The sequence below is a fragment of the Papio anubis genome, chromosome 12 (assembly GCF_008728515.1).
Source record: "Papio anubis isolate 15944 chromosome 12, Panubis1.0, whole genome shotgun sequence".
Taxonomy (NCBI): Eukaryota; Metazoa; Chordata; class Mammalia; order Primates; family Cercopithecidae; genus Papio; species Papio anubis.
In genome coordinates this window covers 52607459-52621690 of record NC_044987.1, presented here as the reverse complement: position 1 = coordinate 52621690, position 14232 = coordinate 52607459, and the positions used below count along the sequence as shown (strand labels likewise).

The 14232-nt window shown below is 37.7% G+C and overlaps 1 long non-coding RNA gene across 2 annotated transcripts in view; it reads right to left on the bottom strand.

Annotated features, from left to right (window-relative positions):
- Positions 1-14232, bottom strand: part of LOC110741317 — a 2275404-nt gene that overhangs the window by 2164799 nt on the left and 96373 nt on the right. The gene's annotated exons all lie outside the window — the stretch shown is intronic.

Here is a 14232-nt window from a genome sequence, read left to right as displayed (position 1 = left end):
TTGAGCAGACAGTCTGTCCGTTCTCAGATCTCAACCTCCATGCTGGGAGATCCACTGCTCTCTTCAAAGCTGTCAGACAGGGTCATTAACATCTGCAGAGGTTTCTGCTGCTTTTTGTTTTTTCTATGCCCTGTCCCCAAAGGTGGAGTCCACAGAGACAGGCAGGCCTCCTTGAGCTGCGGTGTGCTCCACCCAGTTCGAGCTTCCTGGAAGCTTTGTTTACCTACTTAAGTCTCAGCAATGGTGGGTGCCCCTCCCCCAGTCTTGCTGCTGCTGCCTTGCAGTTAGATCTCAGACTGCTGTGCTAGCAATGAGGGAGGCTCCGTGGGCGTGGGACCCTCCCAGCCAGGTGTGGAATATAATCTCCTGGTGTGCTGTTTGCTAAGACCCTTGGTAAAGTGCAGTATTAGGGTGGGAGTTACCCGATTTTCCAGGTGTTGTGTGTCTCAGTTTCTAAAGGGATTCCCTTCCCCCTTGCGCTTCCCAGGTGAGGCGATGCCTTGCCCTGCTTCAGCTCTCACTGGTGTTGACCAGCACTGATTGTCTGGCACTCCCCAGTGAGATGAACCCAGTACCTCAGTTGAAAATGCAGAAATCACCCGTCTTCTGTGTCGCTGGCACTGGCAGCTGGAGACTGAAGCTATTCCTATTCGGCCATCTTGCTCGCACCCCCTATTTTTTTTTTTTTTTTTTTGAGAACACTATCCTAGTTCTCCATCATCATATTTAGCATATTTGGATGAAATGTCCTATAAACTGAAATCACCTACCTCCCTACTGACTGTAAACTCTGGGTGATTAGAAATCATTATTTACTTCCTTGTTGTTAAATGCCCAACACCTCCACTGTTGCTAATTCATAGTAGGTGTCCAGTATGCTGACAATATGAAAGATAAAGAAGAGAGAAAATGCTTTTAGTTGGCTGAGACTGTGTATGCAGGTAAATTATCAAGGAAATATTTGAATGGCCTTCACATGTGATTTTTTTTTCCTTTCCCTCATCAGCAATGTTGTATGCAATGCAAACATTCATGCTAGATCTTTCCTTCATGTCTAGTTTAGAAATTAGCCTATATTTTGGTTCTCAAACTGAATACTTGCCATATTTCATCTGCATTTTAGAATTTAATTTATTGTAGGATACCTAGGCAAAGTCAGTAGAAAAGATTATAAGAATATCCTCATCATTTCCTTTGTGCCTGGGGACATTCCAGTCCCATTACCTGGATTATTTCATGTAACACTTTCAACAACACTGAGATTTAAGTTTTATCTTCATTTGATAGACATCCATATGTAAGTTAAGAGAGGGTAACTGACTGGTCAAATGTCACATAACTAGTAAGTGGTGAAGCTGAAAGTTGAACCAGGCCTGTCTGAATTTAGAAACTACTTACTCCACTGGAAGATTAAGGCGAATATGAGATAATAACTTCAACTCTTAGCTGTAAGTAAAATTTATATAAAAGTTGGGAGCCACATTTCCCCTTGGGGGTAGGGGGAAAGGGTTTCTAATTTACTTAGGTAATTAGTTCACCTATTTATTACTTCTGTTGTCAAAATAACTTGTTTTATATATATACCTTATTTAAGATAATTCCATTTATAATCTCTTTGTGGATAGATGTCAGATTAATTCATACAGTTTGCTTCAGTTTCTCAGATTCTATCTACCCCAAATCTTTTAGTTGACAATTTATTGTACAGAACAAAAACATTATTTTCTAAATAAAGGAAAGAAATTTTATATCAATAAACATTATTTACTATACTTTTTCATTTATATATGAGTATATGTAAGTAACAAAACTGAGATAAATGCATGTGATTAAAATCTTTGGAGAAGCATTTTTTTTTTCTGAAAACTTTGTAATTAAAATAATTACCAATATTTAAGTTGATCCATTTAGTTTATGTTAAACTGACACATTATTTCTATTAACTGAGTGCATAATGTTGATAGTTACCTCCAAAAGATATTTGTATACATTCATAAGGAAGTGGACTATGTTTCATTTTCAAAGTATCATTAACTCATTAGAACAAGTGATTTAGAAGAATCTTTGCTAAGCCTAACGGAGATAATGGTATATCATTTTCTCACAGGTGAGGGTGAATGCTAATCATCCCATAGACACATTAGCAAAGGGACAAATTATCATGTACTCAATATTTTTAAAGGATAACTTTTGAAATCTTTGATAGGCGGTTGTCCCATTGGATTTTAACTCTTTGCAATTTTGGCCCTCATATATGGCAATACTTAGTTTAGCTTGCAAAAGGTATCCTGTCAACTTGATGGCTGGAAAAGTAGTTATGTTACTAATATTTTCAATGGTATCTGTCCTGTTGAAGCCTTTCACTTTTCTTGTCCTATGTCTAAATTCTTCAAGGGCCCACAAGTTAAAAATGCATGTGAGGAAAGAATCCTCAGTTCACTGCTGTTCACTGTGTCGTTAAACAATCCACTGTGGCCACCTTTACGTATCAAACTGGTCATCTCTAGGGAGAATGAAAGGAATAAGACAGGTGGAGAACTGATGACATCAAACAAATATAAAGCTCAAATCAACCATGCATTAATTTTTCAAGCATTTATCTAAAGCTTTTTCTGTACGAAGCACTTCTTAGCTACTGAAGGTAAAAAGTGGAAGAGAACACAGTCCCTGTGGTCAAGAGACACTCATATACGTAATTACAAAATGCAGTAAATGTGATTCTAGCAATATATCAGATAATATTTATCAGTTGATTAATACAGTGCATGGCACCTGAAATGCCTTCAATAAATATTAGGGCATCATTATATATACTATTAATATTATAAAATATTTATATGTTCATCTATATTGTATATATCATATGCCATATATATGCTGTATGGCATACATGTACTATTAGTATTAAAAGCAGATTTTTTAAGTTATGGAAAACGAATAATGTTTGGTACTTTGCATGTGAAAGAAAGAAGAATCACCAAAATGCTTACAAAATGTTTAAGAAATTTGGTAGATTTTAAGAAACGAATTACATTAATATGAAAATAAGTAGAATCTTGAACTAGACAAATAAGCATTAGTTTCCTCACACCTGGGAAAGAGGAGCTTGTGGCCAAAGTCTTGAACTTTACAGGGTCTATCCCCATCCTTCCTCAGGTCATAACACTCCCCATACAGAGCTGACAGTCAACCTGCAAGAACATGCTCTAGATATGAACACCAGAGTTTCTTGAACAGTCTTTTATCTGCCTCCAGAAAATGTACAGTCCTCTTTTCCGCCTCTGCTCTAGAAGTGCAGACTGCACCAACATTGTCATAGCTGTACTACTGCATGGTGATGAAGGGGTGGCTGCTTGCAGGGCATGTAACTGGACCTTGGGCATACGACCTCGGTTGTTTAGCTGTGTGAGCTGTAACACTTGGACAAGGGGTGAGAGTTTGGGGTTATTTGTCCCTGTGCTGTCATATTCTGAAATAAAATTATGATAGAAAAAGATTATAAATTTGGACTGGACCTTCAAAATCATGCTCAAGGTATGTATGTCAGAGTGGGAAGATAGAACCTATTTAACGGTTTGATATATCTCATGGTGTTTACCTGTGTAGACATATGGTAAGTGGACTGCCATTTTGTTGCTTCCCTAGACCCTGAAAAGGTAAGGAGTAGACTTGTGACTTAGCCAAAAAGTAAAATTGGATAGATCATGGCATAATGCTTTATGTGATAAGAAAGCAGAAATGCATAGTGAGGAGGAAAAGGTGAGTAGTAAAATGTCATTACAATCAGATCATAAATTACCGGTGCTAAGGAGTATAGGCTTTCTATACGGTAGGGTAGTAATGTCCCCCAAGGATGTTCACTTCCAAATCCTTGGAACCTGTAAATATTTTAAGTTACATGGCAAAAGGGAATTTTTAGATGTGATTAGATTTACAAGGCTTGAGATGGGGAAAGTATCCTGGATTATTTGGAGCGAAATAATCTGATTACATGAGACTTGAGAAAACTAAAAACCTTTCCCAGCTGTGTTCAGAGAGATAGAGATATGTGGAAAGAACAAGCCTGAAAGAGATTCACTTTTGGTGGCTTTGAAGATGGTGGAAGGGGCCATGAGTTAAATGCCAGTTGCCTCTAGGAACTAGAAAGGACAAGAAAACAAAAATCCTTCTTTAGAGCTTCCAGAAAGTAACACAGCCCTGCCCCTGCCGATACCTCGAGTTTAGCCCAATGAGACCCATGCCAGACTTTTTACCTCTAGAGCTGTAAGATAATTGATTTTTGTTATTTTAAGCCTCTATGTTTTTGGTAATTTGTTACAGTTGCAATAGAAAACCAAAAAAAACAGCACTGCTGAAAATGTTTCCAGAAAATCTTACTTGAGGTTAAAAAGTAATAAATTCCTGTTGTAACCTTTAAAAATGTTTTTGTCACAAATAGAAGAACACCTGACAATTAGTGACTTTAATAAATGGTCTACTTTTTCTGGCCTAAGAAGTAGTCCAGTGGTAGGAACTCTGGTCTAGACAGCTATGCAAGGATGTGGGATCCTTTACCTTTCTGCTCTCCTATCACAATTCAGGTTGCATGCTCGTGGTCACAAGATGACTATTCTAAATGTTTCGTCTGTGTTCCAGATGAGAAGTATGAGGGAGCATGCTAGGATGAAAATACATGGTGGGATCCTCCTTTCCAAAGCATTTTTTTTTCCAGAAGCTCTACCCATCAACCATGCTTAAATCTTCTTGGCCAAGACAAACTTACTTGGCAACTTACTAAAAAGAAGTCTAGCATTTTATACGGAAACATTACCAATAATAAGATTTCCAATAACGAGAAAGAAAAATAAGAAGTTTGGGGAAGACAAGACAAGTGCCTGAATTGCATGGCTTCTCACAGCCTCTAAGTTAGTGTGTATTGTGACTCTCCAAGGCAAGGTATTAAGTACAGCATTTCCCAAACTTATCTGAATGTGGAAAAATGAGATTTTCATAAGGAAGAAAGTCTTACCAGACTAATGTATAGAACAGTTTGTAAAATGCTGTTAGGCAAAAGGATCCAACAAAGGATTCTGAACAGGAGAATAGCTTGATCCTTTATCATTCTAATAGTAGAGTGGCCATGAGTGATAGGCAAACATCTCTTTGTATAGCTTATGCTCCTGCTGCATGCAAGGCACAGATTAAGCCCCAGGTACATCAGGGGGACTAAATATTCTCTAGTATTATGTTGGAACAGCTAAATGTTTTTAAATTCTCAGAATGCTCTCTCTCTCAAAACATGTACATTTTTTCAAATCTAATTTATTAATTAACCAATTCAATTTCCAAGAGTCTAAAGAAACTAATTTACTTTTGTCTGAGTTATTTGGATATATTAGAAAGTCTTAAAGAGGATAATAACCTAATCATATTTTTCGTTTTAAAGTGGAAAATACTGCAGACATCACTGAATCTTGAGTCGCAATGAGGAAAGAACTCACACCCAAAGGTTACAAATGCTATTACACAGCTGTCCAGTGGCAATCTTACCGTTAGAGCCCAGGTATCTCAGTACTCAGGTTGGTGGTTATACATTGTTCCAAAGCAACACCAGAAAGTAAGATTTTACCTGGTATAAGAATTATATTTCAAGGATAATATTACTCTTGAGAAAGGACACCCTATCCAACACATGGTGCCAGAAAAACTGGATAGCCATACGCAGAAGAATGAAACTGGACCCATATATCTCACCATATACAAACATTTAACTCAGTACGGATTAAAGACTTAAATATAAGACCTGAAACTATAAAAATCCTAGAAGAAACCCTAGGAAACACTCTTCTGGACACTGGCATAGGGAAATAATTTATGACTAAGACATCAAAAGCAAATACAACAAAAACAAAAACAGACAAGACAATCAATCAAAAAGTTCTGCACAGTGAAAAAAGCATAACAGAACAAACAGACAACCTATAAAATGGGAGAAAATATATGCAAACTATGCATCCAACGAAGGGCTAATATCCAGAATCTACAAGAAACTCAAATAGAAAGAAAAAAGACCCCACAAATAACCCATTAAAAAGCAGGCAAAGGACATGGAGACATTTCTCAAAAGAAGACATGCAAGTGGTCAAGAAACATGCGAAAAAATGTTCAACATCACTAATCATCAGACAAATGCAAATCCAAACCACAGTGACATACCATCTCACACCAGTCAGAATGGCTATTATTAAAAGGTCAAAAAATAACAGATATTGGCAAGGATGCAGAGAAAAGGGAATGCTTATATACTATTGGTGAGAATGTAAATCAATTCAACTCCTATGGAAAACAGTATGGAGATTTCTCAAATACCCAAAATAGAACTACTGTTCAATCTTGCAATCCCACTATTAGGTATCCATGCAAAGGAAAATAAATTGTATAAAGAAGACACCCGCACTGACATGTTTATCACATTATTATTCATAATAGAAAAATCATGAAATCAACCTAAAAGTTCATCAACAGATAATTGGATAAAGAAAACATGGCATGTGTATATACACACACACCCAGACACATATATATATACACACATAACTTCATATATGCATGCATGACTTCGTTATTATTGGATCAACATTTATTGCTGTCTGCCTCCTCCGCCAATTAAAATTCCACTTTACATCCAACCACCACTTTGACTTTGAAGCCGCCACCTGATATTGGCACTTTGTATATGTAGTATGACTATTCTTATACATCTCTATCTACTGATGAGGATCCTACTCTTTTAGTATAAACAGTACCATTGACTTCCAATCAATTAGTTTCAATAATATCCAAAAGAGAGTAATTAACGTGACACTAGCCCTCATAACCTTACTGGCCCTATTACTAAGAGTTATATTTTGGCTCCCACAATTTAATATTTATATAGAAAAATCCAGCCCCTATGAATGCGAATTTGACTCAATAACCTCCACCTGCCTCCCCTTCCCCATAAAATTTTTCCTAGTAGCCATGATATTTCTCCTCTTCGATTTAGAAATCACTCTGCTGCTACCCTTGCCTTGAGCCCTTCAAACAAACAACCTGACACTAATAATCAGCACAGCCCTTATTGCTAGTTACCATTTTAATCCTAGGCTTGACTTATGAATGAACCCAAAAAGGGTCAGATTGAATTGAATTGGTAAATAGCTTAAGTCAAAATAAATAAATTATTTCAACTCATTAGATTATGATAGACCATATTTACCAAGTGCCTTCTATTTACATCAATATTATATTAGCATACACCATGTCACTGCTGGGAGTATTATTCTATCAATGCCACCTAATATAATCCCTATTATGCCTAGAAGGCATAATAGTATCATAAATTTATAAATAAATAAATAAATATTCTTTCTTTTTTTTTTTTTTTTTGAGACAGAGTCTCGCTCAATCGCCCAGGCTGGAGTGCAGTGGTGCCATCTCAGCTCGCTGCAAGCTCCGCCTCCCAGATTCACATCATTCTCCTGCCTCAGCCTCCCAAGTAGCTGGGACTGCAGGCGCCCACCACCACGTCTGGTTAATTTTTTGTATTTTTAGTACAGACAGGGTTTCACCATGTTAGCCAGGATGGTCTCCATATCCTGACCTCGTGATCCACATTTATGGCCGGGCGCGGTGGCTCAAGCCTGTAATCCCAGCACTTTGGGAGGCCGAGACGGGCGGATCACAAGGTCGGGAGATCGAGACCATCCTGGCTAACCCTGTGAAACCCCGTCTCTACTAAAAAATACAAAAAACTAGCCGGGTGAGGTGGCGGGCACCTGCAGTCCCAGCTACTCAGGAGGCTGAGGCAGGAGAATGGTGTAAACCTGGGAGGCAGAGCTTGCAGTGAGCTGAGATCCGGCCACTGCACTCCAGCCTGGGTGACAGAGTGAGACTCCATGTCAAAAAAAAAAAAAAAATTTTACATTTATAACTTTAAACATACATTTAAATTTAAACTTTAAAGTTATAACTTTAAATATACATTTAAAGTTAAACATACATAAAGTTAAATTCTTATAACTTTAAACATACATTTCACTCTAGCATCCATAATACTCATCATCCTCCTAGTATTTGCTGCCTGTGAAGCTGCAGTGGGCCTTGCCTTACTAGTTTCAATCTCCAGTATATACAGTCTAGATTACATACAAAGTCTAAATTGACTTCAATGTTAAAAATCATTATTCCAACAAGTATACTGTTACCAATGACATCATTCTCTAAAGATTCTATCATCTGAATCAACATGACTACCCACAGCCTACTCATCAGTCCCATTACCTTACTATTTTTTAAGCAGTTCAACAATAACTCATCCGACTTCTCATTAATCTTCTCTTCTGACCCAGTGACCTCGCCCCTTCTAATCTTAACAACCTGACTACTACCTCTTATAATCCTAGCAAGCCAATATCACCTGTCCATTGAATCGCCCCCACGAAAAAAGCTCTGTATTTCTATATTGATTTCCATGCAGATTTTTAAAATTATAGCATTCACAGTCACAGAACTAATTATATTTTATATCCCCTTTGAAGCTAAACTAATTCCTACCCTAATTATCATCACCTGCTGAGGTAACCGACCAGAAAGCCTCAATGCCAGTGCATATTTCTTATTTTATACACTAGTAGGGTCCCTTCCTCTACTTATTACACTTGTTTATATTCAAAATACCTCAGGTTCACCAAATATGCTAGTAATGATACTTACCACCCAAGAGCTATTAGCCTCCTAATCCAATAACCTTATATGATTAGCATATATTATGGCTTTTATCATAAAAATATCTCTATATGGACTTCACTTATGACTCCCCAAAGCCCACATAGAAGCTCCTATTGCCGGCTCAATAGTACTTGCAGCAGTACTCCTAAAACTCGTAGGCTGCAGCATAACACAGCTTACGCTTATCCTCAACCCCCTAACAGAACATATAGCCTTCCCCTTCCTCATACTATTCCTATGAGGGATAGTAATAACAAGCTCTATTTGTCTGTGACAAGCCGATCTAAAATCACTTATTGCCTACTCCTGTGTTAGCCACATAGCACTTGTTATCATGGCTATCCTCATTCAAACCCCTTGAAGCTTTACAGATGTAGTCACCCTTATAATTGCTCATGGACTCACTTCATCCTTACTGTTCTGCCTAGCAAATTCGAACTACAAACGAGTCCATAGCCAAATCACATTACTTACCTGAGTCCTTCAAACACTGTTTCCACTAATGGCCTCTTCATGACTCCTAGCAAATCTCACAAACCTTGCCTTACCCCCTACCATTAATCTAGTAGGAGAAATCTTTGTGACTATGGCTTCATTTTCCTGATGAAACATACTTTTATGCTTATCGGACTTAATATGCTAAGTACAGCCCTTTATTTCCTATGTATGCTAATCACGATACAATGAGGGACACTTGCATATTAACAATATTAAACCTTCCTTTAAACAAGAAAATACATTAATACTTATACATCTTGCTATTATCCTTGAAGTCTAAAATTATTATGGAGTTTGCATGCTGTAGCTATAGTTTAACCAAAATATTAGATTGTGAACCTAATAAGAGAAGCCTGCAACTTCTTATCTACTAAGAAAGTATGCAAGAACTGCTAACTCATGCCCCCATGCCTAACAACATGGCTTTCTCAACTTTTAAAGGATTAGAGTTGTCCGTTGGTCTTAGGAACCGAAAACATTGGTGTAACTCCAAATAAAGGTAACAAACATGTATTTTTCCACTACCATAATAGCCCTGATCCCGTTAACCTTACTATTATTATCTTAACCAACCTCTACAAAAAAGGTTTATACTCAAATTATGTAAAAATATCTATCGCATGCACATTCATCATTAGCCTTATCCCTACAACAATGTTTATATGTACAAGCCAATAAGTCATCTCAAACTGACATTGAATGACAATCCAAACTCTTAAACTCTCACTAAGCTTCAGACTACACTACTCCTCCACAATGTTTATCCCAGTAGTAGTATTTGTTACCTGACCTATTGTGGAATTCTTAATATGATACATAAACTCAGACCCTAACATTAATCAATTTTTCAAATACTTACTTTCCTCATCACAATACGAATTCTGGTTACCGGCATCAACCTCTTTCAACTCTGTATCAGATAAGAAGGTGTAGGAATTATGTCTTTCTTACTAATTGGTTGATGATACGGCTGAGCAGATGCTAATACAGCAGCCCTCCAAGCAGTTCTGTACAACTGCATTGGCGACACTGACTTTATTTTAGCTATAGCATGATTCCTCTTATCCTCCAACACATGAGCACTTCAACCAGCATTTATTCTAAGCCCCACCCCCACGCCCTTCCATTAATTAGCCTTCTCTTAGCAGCAGCTGGAAAGTCAGCTCCATTCGGCCTCCATCCCTGACTTCCATCAGCCATAGAAGGCCCAGCCCCAGTCTTGGCCCTCCCCCACTCCATCACTATAGTTGTAGCAGAAGTTTTCCTGCTCATCCGCTTCTACCCTTTAATAGAAAACAATCTATCAATTCAAACATTTACATTATGTCTAGGGGCTGTTACCACCTTATTTACAGCAATCTGCACTCTAACACAGAATGATATCAAAAAAATTGTAGCAGTCGCCACCTCAAGCCAGCTGGGCCTCATAATAGTCACAATTGGCATTAATCAGCCACACCTAGCATTCCTTCACATCTGTACCCATGCCTTGTTTAAAGCTATATAATTTATATGTTCTGGGTCCATCATCCGTAATCTCAATGATGAACAAGATATCTGAAAAATAGGAGGGCTGTTCAAGACTTTACCCCTCCCTTATTATTGGCAGCCTCGCACCTTTCCTCACAGGCTTTTACTCTAAAGACCTTATTATTGAAACCGCAAACATGTCATACTCCAATGTCTGATCCGTTTTTATTACTCTTATTGCCACCTCCTTAACAGCTGTCTATAGTGCCCGTATTATTTTCTTCACTCTGATAGGACAACCCTGCTTCACAACTCTGATTATTATTAATGAAAATAATCCCTTCCTGATTAACTCAAGTGCCTAACAATCGGCAGTGTCTTCGCTAGATTCCTCATCGCCAACAACTATACCCGAAACAACTATACCACTCCTCCTAAAGCTCACAGCACTAGGTGTGACCATCTTAGGCCTCTTACTAGCCATAGAGCTTAATCTCATAACTAATAACCTTAAACTAAAGTACCCATTACAGACATTCAACTTCTCCAATAGACTAGGTTTCTATTTAGCCTCAATACACCGTACAACCCCTTACTCAAGCCCATTCACAAGCCAAAATCTGGCTTCACTTCTACTAGACCTACAAAAGTCTATACCAAAGACCATTTCACAATCTCAAGTCTCAGCCTCCATTACCACCATATCTACTCAAAAAGACCTAATTAAACTCTACTTTCTCTTTTTTATTCCATCCTTTCTAACCCTAGTCTTAATTATCTAATCTATTACCCCCAAGTAATTTCAATTGCAACATAAATACTAACAAATAATGATCAACCAGCAACTACCACTAATCAACACCCATAAATGTACAAGGCAGCCACACCCAGAGAATCCTCACAGAACAACCCTGCCCGCTAACCCTCAAAAATTATTCAACTCTCTATGCTATTTAAATCAATCGTGACCACCACCCCATCATACTCAACTATCCACCCAACCAACACCAACTCTATTAATAATCCTAATTAATAAAGCCCCTCAAATGTCAATACTTGACCCCCATGGTTCAAGGTACTCCTCAATAGCCATCACCACAGTATAACCAAAGACAACCATCATACCACCCAAATAAATTAAAAAGACCATTAACACCACAAAAGTCCCACCAAAATTCAACACAATACCACAACCCACAGCACCACTAATAATTAGCCCTAAACCCCCATAAATAGGAGAAGGTTTCAAAGAAAAACCTACAAATCTCATAACCAAAAGAACACAATAAAAATAAAGCATATGCCATTATTCCCACATGGACTATAACCGTGTCTAATGACATGAACAATCATCATTGTACTTCAACTATAAGAACACAATGACCAACACCCGCAAAACACACTCACTAATACAAATTATTAACTACTCATTCATTGATCTTCCCACACTATCTAACATTTCTACATGATGAAACTGTGGCTCACTTCTTGGTGCCTGCCTTATTCTCCAGATCATCACAGGGTTGTTTTTAGCTATGCACTGTATATCAGACACCTCAACTGCCTTCGCTTCAGTTGCTCACATCAGCCGAGATGTAAACTATGGCTGAACAGTCCACTATTTTCATGCTAATGGCGCTTCAATATTTTTCATCTGCCTCTTCTTACATGTTGTCTGAGGCTTATACTATGGGTCATTTATATACCTAGAAACCTGAAATATTGGCATTACCCTCCTCCTCACAATTATAGCAAGAGCATTCATAGGCTATGTGCTCCCGTGAGGCCAAATATCATTCTGAGGTGGTACAGTAATTACCACTATCAGCCATCCCATGTATTAGATATAACAGCCATCCCATGTATTAGATAAAAAAGATAAATCTACTATCAGCCATCCCATGTATTAGAACTGACCTCATGCAATGAATCTGAGGTGGCTTCTCAGTTAACAAAGTCACCCTCACACGATTTTTCACCTTCCATTTCATCTTGCCCTTCATCATTACTGCTCTAGCAACTGTTCACTTTTTATTCTTATATGAAACAGGGTCTAACAACATTTCAGGGGTTTAATCAGACCCTGACAAAATCACTTGCCACCCCTGCCATACAACCAAAGATATTCTAGGTTTAATTTTTCTCCTCCTCCTTCTAATAACTCCAGTACTATCTTTGCCTGAAGTCCTGAGTGACCCAGATAATTATACTTTGGCCAACCCTCTGAACATCCAATCCCACATTAAGCCAGGGTGATACTTTTTGTTTGCATGTGCAAACAAAATATCTATGTGTGTGTGTATATATGTGTGTGTGTGTGTGTGTGTGTGTGTGTGTGTGTGTGTGTGTGTATCCTGGAATACTACTCAGCCACATAAAAATAAAATCATATCTTTTTTAGCAACATAGATGAAACTGGAGGCCATTACCCTAAGTGAAATAACTCAGAAACGGAAAGTCTAATACTGCATGTTGTCACTTGCAAGTGGGAGTTAAACGATGTGTACACATAAACATACAGAGTGGAATAATAGACATTGAAGACTAAAAACGGTGGGGGGTGAAAGAGGGTGAGGGATAAGAAATTGCCTATTAGGTACAATGGACACTATTCAGGTGATGGGTACACTAAAAGCCCAAACATCACCAGTATGCGATATATTCGTGTAACAAAAATGCAGTTATACCCCTTAAATCCATAAAGAAACAAAATTTAAACTGTATAGTATAGTAAATACATAATCCAGTAGCGTCATCATTTATTAAAACTGTCACTGTCAAGTATTATGTACTATACATATTTGGATGTGCTATACTTTCCTATGAATGGCAGGGCAGTAGGTCTGTTTATATACCAGCATCACCACAAACACATGAAAAAAAAGTAGCATTAGAATACAGAGAAGACATACTTTTAGGCTGGTTTTATTTTTCCTTCTGTGAAATAAAACTACTGCCTCCTACCTGTTTCTGCTTCCAAGAAAGAAGCTTAAGTGGACATGATTTCCAAACTGTCTTTATTACTATAATAGGGTTGTACTTTATTTCAAACATTTTTTCTGGTTGGAATTAACTAAAATATTACCTCCTTACAGCAATTCAGTTAACAAGTGTGGGCATAGTTGTAAATTCAGTAACATATTTTAATATACCATGCTACATTCATCCCATTTATTTATTAAGCACTTTTTAAAGACAGAGCCCTGTGCTGGGCACTGAAGATGCAATGTGTGTGACACATGATTCTTCTCTTCAGAGAAATTTTACTTTGGGTAGAGAGATAAAAGCAATTCAGAAACTGGCAAGTAAAACCTGCAGGTAATGCCACTTTAGGAAAAGGAATGACATTTAAGCAGAGGGCAAATCATAAGAAAAACTCTGTTTACTACAGATTTGGGAAGCATTTGAAGGCTAATTAGGCCTCAGAGCTACATCACTGGAACTCAAGGAGATCCACAGAGTATGAGTTTGGATTTCAAAAATATGGATAAAATGAGACCTTTCCCACAGAAACAT